Source organism: Lynx canadensis, chromosome A1 (assembly GCF_007474595.2).
Source record: "Lynx canadensis isolate LIC74 chromosome A1, mLynCan4.pri.v2, whole genome shotgun sequence".
NCBI classification, from domain to species: Eukaryota; Metazoa; Chordata; class Mammalia; order Carnivora; family Felidae; genus Lynx; species Lynx canadensis.
This window is the reverse complement of record NC_044303.2, coordinates 139,688,273-139,697,534: the sequence shown is the minus strand read 5'-3', so window position 1 is coordinate 139,697,534 and position 9,262 is coordinate 139,688,273. Positions and strand designations below refer to the sequence as shown.

Below are 9,262 nucleotides of genomic sequence, written 5' to 3'. Positions count from 1 at the left end.
GTCAGTCACTGGTTCTTTTAAATCTAGAGGTTCACACTGCTATTTGGGAAATTTTCTGTTCTTTTTTCTGTAATTTCCTGTCCTCCATTTTTTTTCTATGGTCTTTTTCTAAAAATCCTTTCAACTGACAATTTGGAATCTCTTGATCAGTCCTATAATGATTTTGTCTCTTCTCTTGTATTTTCTTTCTCCTTGTCGTTTTGTTCAACTGCCTAAAAAACTTCCTCAGTTGTACCTTTCATACTTTCTGCTGAAATTTTAGCTCCTGCTAGCATATTTTTAATTTCAAAACTTTCTTATTCCCTGAATTAGAAAAAATTTTCACAGCGTTCTCTGATTTCAGTGATGTAGTATCTTCCTGGGTCCCTTTTAGGGTTTTAATTATAAATTCTTAAAATACTTTGTTCTTTGGGGTGGCCCAGTCGGTTAAGCATCTGACTTCGGCTCAGGTCATGATCTCATGGGTTTGTAAGTTTGAGTCCCGCGTTGGGCTCTGTGCTGACACCTGAGAGCCTGGAGCCTGCTTTGGATTCTGTGTCTCCTTCTGTCTCTGCCCCTCCCCCCCCCCAAAAAAAATAAAATAAACATTAAAAAAATACTTTGATCTTGGCATTATCTGTTTTCTTTGGTCCCTCTTCCTCTTTTAGTGTCTGTGTTTCTTACTGAGGACTCCCTCAATCAGGTAATCTGCTGCCAGAAACTGAAATTTAAGAGTGGGGCATTTGCTCTCTTTTCTGGTTATTGTGGCTTTCCACACCATGAGCAGCAAAGTCTCCCAAGACACCCTGTGGGAGATGGTGCGGGAGGTCCTGCGTGGGAACTACTGTGAGCGCTGAATTGTCGGGAGATGTCGGAGCTGCAGGTCAGCCTGAAGAGCTGTGACACTCAGAAGGATGAACACTTCTGGGGCACCATCAGGCTTGGGTCCACTCCCCACCCCAAACTCTCCATACGTATTTTGAGGGGACCAGCAGCATTGTGATGAGGCCAAGGGGGCGGATATTCCCCACATGGACACTGAGGCACTAAAGAAACTCAACAAAAATAAGAAATTGATCAAGAAGCTAGCCAAGAAATATGATGCCTTATTCTTTGCTTCAGCATCTCTCTTGAAGCAGCTCTCATGAATCCTGGGCCCAGGCCTTTAAAAGGCGGGCAAGTTCCCTTTCTGACTGACCCACAATGAGAATATGGTGGCCACAGTGGATGAAGTGGAGTCTGTAATCACATTCCAGATGAAGAAGGTACTCTGTCTGGTAGTGGCCGTTGACCGTGTAAAGATGACAGATAATGAAGTTGTGTACAGCATCCACTTAGCTGTCATCTCCTCATGTAATTTCTCAAGAAGAATTGGCAGGATGTCCAGGCTTTACACATGAAGAACACCACGGGCAAGCCCTAGTGTCTGTACTAAGGCACAGCTTAATAAACCCTAGTGCTAAAAGAAAAGAAAGGAAAGGAAAGGAAAGGAAAGAAAAAAGAAAAGGAAAGGAAAGAAAAAAGAAAGGAAAGAAAAGAAAAAAGAAAGGAAAGAAAAGAAAAGAATAGAAAAAGAGCGGGGTACTTGTGCTCCTATTGATAAGATAATCCGGAAGTATCTTCCCACCATAAACAGCCAGAAAACTGGAAACCATATAGGAAAAAACAGTTTTCAGACTTGGACAACACGCAGCACAAAACTGAGAAAAGGAGAAAAATGAGGTGAGCCTTACTATCACCTAGGCTTTCTGCCGGGAAGAAATGCTCAGACCATGGTACAAAAAAGAAGCTTAACTAGAGAATGGAATTTAGAGAGGGCAAGGTGGCTAAACTTTTCAGGGCAGAGTACTTAAAAGGCAGAAGGTGGACCTCCAGAAATCTGCATATGGTCTCTCTTGAGATTTAGGCTAAATACTAATCTGCTTATGCCCATGGTAGAGTTTCACTAGTGTGGACAACAACGTTTTTCGAGAAAAGAATAACTGACAGGGAGCCATGACATAAACAGATTTTAAATCTCACATAGGTCTGAAAACCACGTAAGTTCCCGCCAGTCAGGGTGGAAAGGTCTCACGGAATGCCTGGGCATTCAGTAGAGACCAGAAGGGCCGTGCCTTAAAGGTGGGATTCTATTGGCTTTAGGCTAGTGGGTTCTCTAGACCTCCCTTAAAAGAGCTGCAAAACAAACTTCAAATGGATCGAACTAATCCACAAGCAACTTAAACTGCCTGCCAGAAAAAGTTTGATATTCTTTAAGGGAATATAAACCCAGCATTTGGTAATAACAAATTCACAATGTTTCACATCCAGTCAAAAATCACTAGCCCTATAAAGAAGCAGGAGAATGGGACCCATAAGAAGGAGAAAACGCAGCCTTTAAAAGCAAACTAAGAAATGATTGAGAAAATGAAATTAGCAGCAAGGACGTTAAACAGCTATTATAAGTGTGCTTCTTATGTTCAAGGATGTAAGAGGAAACATGGATGTGACGAGAAGAAAGATGAATGGTTAACAAAATCAAATGAAGCTTTTTAGAGGTGAAAAATATCTGAAATGAAATAGGTACTGGGTGAGATTAACTATTTAGTGCAGAGGAAAAGATCAATGAACTTAAGGATGTAGCAATACAAGCCACCTGAACTGAAAGACAAAAGAAACCCCTGAACAGAGCCTCAGTGAAGTTTGAGACAACCTCAAGGTGCATAACATACGTGCAGTGGAGGGAGAGGGAGCAGGAGAAATCTTTGAGCACAGTGTCCCAAAAAGTCCAAAATTTGATTAAACTATAAGCACACTGAGCTAAGAAACTCGAGGAAATCCAAGTACAAAAACCAGACAGAAAATGACAGTCAAATTGCCAGAAATCCATAATGAGGAGAAAATCTTCAAAACGGCCAGAGGGAAAAGCAAATTACAGGACAAAGTTAAAAATTAAAGTAGACTTCTCCTTAGAAACTTCAATCCACAAGACACTAAAGTGACATCTTGAAAGCCCTGAACAAAAACAAAAACACAAAGGTCCATCTAGAATTTTACATCTATCAAAAAAATCTTTTTAAAATGAAGGCAAAATAGAGGCTTTTCAAACAATCAAAAAGCTGGAAGAATTAACTGCCAGCAGACCTGCAACACACACACACACACACACACACACACACACACACACACACACAAAACCTTAAAGGAAAATCTTCAAGCAGAAGCAAATTTACACCACATGGAAACTTGGATTTACATAAAAAATGAAGCATGCTGGAAATTATAAATATGTAGATAATCATAAAAAACATTGTTCCTTATTTAAAAACTATTTAGAAGATAATTGTTTAAGTTTGTAAACAATGAAATGTGTTACAGGGTTTAAAACATCTGTAAAGCAGAATTTATCACAAAAACAGCACAAAGAATGGGTGGTTTTCAGGGAATGGAAGTTCTCTGTTACAAGGTCCTTAAGACATACTTTTATTTGGATGGAGGCTGTAATAAGTTAAAGGTATAGACTGAAACCCTAGGGCAAATATTTAAAAGTGAAAAGCAATAACAAAAAATATAAACTATAGTATGTGGGGGAAAAAATGAAAAGCAGCAAAGAGGTATATAACTAATAAATCAATGGTAGAGATCAAATGGAATCATAAAATATACTAAATTTAAAAAGAGGCAGACAGGGTGGGGCGCCTGGTGGCTTATTCGGTTAAGTTAAGCACCCAACTTTGGCTCAGGTCATGATCTCTTCGTGGGTTCAAGTCCCTCATTGGTCTCTTTGCTGCCAGCACAGAGCAGGCTTCTAATCCTCTGAGATCCATTCTCTTTGCCCCTCCCCCGCTTGTGAGTGCTCTCTCTCTCTCTCTCAAAAATGAATAAACATTTAAAAATAAATAAATACAAAGAGTCAGGAAAAGGGAGGAAAGGAACAAATAACAATATAGAAGACAAAAGGCAAGGTAATAGGCTTAAGCTTAACCAAAATACTAAATGTAAATTATCTAACCCCTCCAATTAAAAGTAGACATTATTACACTTGATTTAAAAAACAACTTTTTTTTTTTTTTTAACTGCTGTCTTGATCCAATCTTGTCCCTGGCTGGAAGCCAGTGAGTTCCCCTTTTTGAGCACTGATGGAGTCTGCACTCCCACAACTTCCTTTATTAGGGCTGTCACACCCCACACCACTGTGCACCAGCCCTAACTAACCAGGGTCAGGTACCAAACAGCTAGGCACAGCCCCCGTGCCCCTGGAGCCCTTGATATTATTTAAGGGGCCCCACGAAACCTAGCTAACCTTACCCCACTTACCATATCTAAAATGTTGCCTGCAGGGGCGCCTAATGGCTCAGTCGGTTGAGCTTCTGGCTTCAGCTCAGGTCAAGATCTCACGGTTTGGGAGTTCGAGCCCAGCGGTGGGCTCTGTGCTGACAGCTGAGAGCCTGAATCCTGCTTTGGATTCTGTGTCTTCCTCTCTCTCTGCTCCTCCCCCGCTTGTGCCCTCTCTCTCTCTCTCTCTCTCTCTCTCTCAAAAATAAGTAAACATTAAAAATAATTAAAAAAAAAAAACTGTTGCCTGCAGCTCAGGCTTCCTGTCCCCTATGGGCAGAGCCCCGTGTGGCCCTGCCTGACAGCCTGCTCCCCTTTGGAGCTGTAAATAACACAGTTCTGCCTTTCTGTTATCCTAGCATCATTCTGTTGTGACCTCCCATCAAAAGAATCTCACGATCTTATAAAACAACCCATCTATACCCTATCTACAAGAAACTGACTTAAAGTATAAAAGCAAATAGACTAAAAGCAAAATAATTGAAAAAGACATGCTGTGCAATTACTAATCATAAGAAAGCTAGAGAGAGGCTATATTGAATTGTATTCAGATAAAGCATACTTTGGAACAAATAATATTAGCAGGGATAAAAAGAGCTTTTTCGTAATGGTAAAGGGGACAATTCATCGAGAAGACGTAATAATTCCAAGTGTGTAGGCACACAATAACATAGCTTTAAAATACTTGAAACAAAAACTTTTAGAATTGAAAGGAGAAATTTCTAGGCAAAGCTAAAGTTATTGTTGAAGATTTAATATTCCTTTCTCAAGAATGAACAGATGAAACAGACCAAAAAATGAGTCAGCCTATAGACAGTTTTATAACACTCACAACTGATTTGACCTAATTGACCTTTATAGAACATTTCACCCAACTGAGGATGCATTCTTTTCAAATGAACATAGGATGCCCCAGGGTGTCACATATTCTGGGCCATGAAACAAGTCTCAGTGAATTTAAAAGGATCAAAATTATTCTCTATACAATAGAATTAAACATAATAACAGAAAGATGTCCAGAAAAAAAAAATACTAAATTCTTGGAAACTAAGGATACGCCTCAACAATTCGTAAGCCAAAGAAGAAATCCCAAGAGAAATTAAGAAATATTTGGAACACAATCAAAAAGAAAACCCAACGTAACATTTGTGAGACATGGCTGCAGCAGTGCTTTAAGGGAAATTTATAGCATTAAATGCTGCTTTTAGAAAAAAAAAAAAGTCTTCATAAAGCCCATGCTTCGTGTTTCCACTTTAAGGAACTAGAAAAAGAAGGGCAAATTAAACCCAAAATAAGCAAAGGAGAGGAAAGGAAATAAGATGACAAATGAGTGAAGTAGGAAATGGACAAAGAATAGAGAATATCAGTAGAACTAAAAGTTGGTTCTTGGAAAAGATCAGGAATGACACACAAGAAGCTGTTGCCTGTAGGTTACATTAAAGTGGAATTTCTGTGGCTTGGCTGTACATTACAATCACTTGGGGAACGTTGAAAATTCCTGATGCCGGTCTGCACCTCAGAGCAATTTCATCGGCTCTGGAAGTGGAGCCTACCTTGCTCTTCAGGTGATTCCAATGTGCGGCCAAGTTGGAAGCCACCGTTGAGAGATCAGACTCCAGTTTTTGTTGTGAGACACAGGCCCCCACCCCCCCCACACACACACATTTGCCAGCCCTGTCTTGGGTCCCCTAGATCACACCCTCTGTGACTCAGTTTCTTCACAGAGTCCATCTCCAGTTTCCTGCCAGGTCAAGGAGAGACCCTCCTGCCTCACTGCGACCAATCTGCCAGTTCTCAGCGTCTTCTGTGCCTCTCGCTCTCAGATTCCCATGGCTTTTCAGGGTTCTTCGGGGGAAAATTAACTCCCTTCCTGCTGGCTTCCCCAACTGCAGCCTTAGGTTTCTGTGTCCTTTGGTCTGATAAGTCAGGTAACAGTTATTTCTCTTTCCAACTCCCCACATCTTTTGTTGTGGTTGTTGTTGTTGTTGTTGTTGTTGTTGTTATATCTTAGTTACCTCCATTCCATTTTCTTAGAAATTATGATTTATGGCTATTCCTCCCCCACTTTTTTTCCCTCTCATTTTGGGGGGGATTTCATGAGATGGTGGAGATAAAAGCAAGTGTTTAGTCTGCCACATTTAACCAGAGACTTTCCAGAGCCTTTCAGAAACATCAATATATAACTCTGACAATCACTTTTAATTCAGTTAGCTTCGCAGGAATATACAGTGAGAGCCACATAGGCCTCTCGGAAGTAAGAGTGCTAGCCTGGCATATGATACTGGTTTTTCTGATCAGACCTGACGATGTGTGATTCTTCTTAAGTCTCTAAATAAAATGAACCTGGATTGGAAAGCTCCAGACCCAGTGCCTTCAGAATTGTTTGCCAACGGGCGCCTGGGTGGCTCAGTCGGTTAAGCGTCCTACTTCGGCTCAGGTCATGATCTCACACTCTGAGTTTGAGCCCTGCATCGGGCTTTGTGCTGACAGCTCACAGCCTGGAGCCTGCTTCCGATTCTGTGTCTCCCTCTCTCTGACCCTCCCCCGTTCATGCTCTATCTTTCTCTGTCTCAAAAATAAATAAAAATTTTTTTAAAAAATTTAGTAAACAAAAAAAAAAGAATTGTTTGCCAAGATGGTTGTATTTTACTAGTAACAGTTAAACCTAAGCCCCAGTACCTCAGAATGTGACATTATTTGAAAATAGGGTCTGTGCAGATGCAGTTAGTTTAGATAAGGTCACACTGGACAAGGGTAGGCCCTTACTTAATCCAGTATGACTGATGTCCTTGTAAGATGATGTTGAAAACATATGAGGAAGAACGCCATGTGGAATGGAGCAGAGGCCAGAGGTAGGCAGCTGGAAACCAACAGACAGGGTGGGAAAACCAGCACGTCTGTATAGAGAACCAAGGTGAAAAGCATCGTTGGCCATCACTGACTATCTTCTAATGAAAAAATCCTCAAGGCCATGTTCAAGCCTGGTCAAGTTCAGAACATAATTAAGTGATCACCAGTGTGTACATCCTCAAGATAGCCCAGTCCGTGAAATGGAAAATTTTATACTCTTCTAGATGAATCCCTGCTGTCAATCCCTCTGTGTTTAAAAGGTTAGAGCTTGCTCCTTGGGCCTTGTTGACAACCTGTCAACAAAATCATTAAGTGTTTATCATATGCTGTTGACTGTGCTGGGTGCTGGGAGTGCAGCGATCAACAGTGGGTGGCATGTACAGCTTTGCCTCCCTCGTGGAGTTGGCATCCTTACGAGAAGCACCAACAGGAAACCCGCTATTTCAATAATAAATTGAGAGATCACAAGAGTGGAAAAGACCAAAGTCTGGGATGCCATGTCAGCACCTGAGGGAGATCTGATGGTGCTGTGCTGGTAAATCTTACCCCTACTCCACCCCCAAAATACCCTGCCTTGTGTCCTTTTTGTAAATGCTGCCACCGTGACTGATTTCAGGCTGTCCCTGCCACCAAAGGCAGAGTTGGGATGAGATACACGGTAGGAGACCAGTACATTGTACTGCCAGGTGTAGATGGCCTCAGGAGCGTGGATAATAGTACAACATAATAGGGGTGCCTGGGTGTCTCGGTCGGTTAAACGTCTGACTTCGGCTCAGGTCGTGATCTCACGGTCTGTGAGTTCCAGCCCCGTGTCGGGCTCTGTGCTGACGGCTCAGAGCCTGGAGCCTGTTTCGGATTCTGTGTCTCCCTCTTTCTCTGCCCCTCCCCTGTTCACGCTCTGTCTCTGTCTCAAAAATAAATAAACGATAAAAAAAATTTTTTTTTAAATAGTACAACATAATAAATAATCAGGATGTAATGTTTCACATGTTTGTTCTTAATATAATGCATTTGACTGTGTTTTTATAATTTAATTTCTAATGATCCTGCTTAACATCTAGTTACAAACCTGCACCTCTCACGAGCTGGAACAAGTTTGAGGCTGGGGGTTAAGCAAGACGCCTAGGGCGGTGACACTTAAGGGAGGTGACACTAGGGAGGTGATATCCTTAACCTGAAGGCTGAATTAGAATTAGCTAAATACAGAGGAGGTGAGGAAGACCATTCCCAACAGGAGAAAGTCCTGGGATTAGGGGCACCTGGGTAGCTCACTTGGTTAAGCCTCTGACTTTGGCTCGTGATCTCGTGTCTTGTGAGTTTGAGCCCCAATGTTGGGCTCTCTGCTGTCAACACAGAGCCTACTTCGAATTCTATGTCTCCCCCCCATTCCCCTCCCCGCTCATGTTCTCTCTCTCTCTCTGAAAAATAAATAAACATTAAAAAAAAAAAAATAAAGTCCTGGGATTAAAGAGAGCCTGGCATACCTGAGAAACTGAGAGCAAAGAGGATGATGGGAAATGGGGAACAATGAGACTAAAGAGAAAGACGGGGGTGGGAAGGGGAGGGTGGGTGATGGGTATTGAGGAAGGCACCTTTTGGGATGAGCACTGGGTGTTGTATGGAAACCAATTTGACAATAAATTTCATATATTGAAAAAAAATAAAGAGAAAAACAGGGACCAAATTATATATACAGAGCCTTGTAGTCCATGGGGAGGATTTGGGGCTTTATCCTAAGTGCAGTGGAAGACTATAGAAGGTGTTAAGGAGGGGAGTGATAATCAGATTTAAGTAGGTAAAATATCATCCTGCTCTGTGAATGTATTAAATGACTCAAAGGTGGATGTAAGACACCAAAAGTACAAACAATGAAAGGAAAAAATAGATAAACTGGACTTCATCAAAATTTAAAAATTTTGTGCATCAAAGGGCACTACCAAGGGAATGAAAAGACAACCCACAGAATGGAAAAATTCAGAAATCATATATCTGCTAGGGATCTAATATCTAATGTATAAAGAACTCTACCTCAGCGTTGTACACCAAACAAGCCAATTACCTCTCCAAGGAAGGTACACAAACGCCCAACAAGCACTTAAAAGATGTTCAATGTCATTAG

The 9,262-nt window shown here is 41.3% G+C and overlaps 1 pseudogene; it reads left to right on the top strand.

Moving 5' to 3' along the window:
- Nucleotides 1–758: 758 nt before the first annotated feature.
- On the top strand, nt 759–1,427 carry LOC115519239 (annotated as a pseudogene).
- Nucleotides 1,428–9,262: the final 7,835 nt, after the last annotated feature.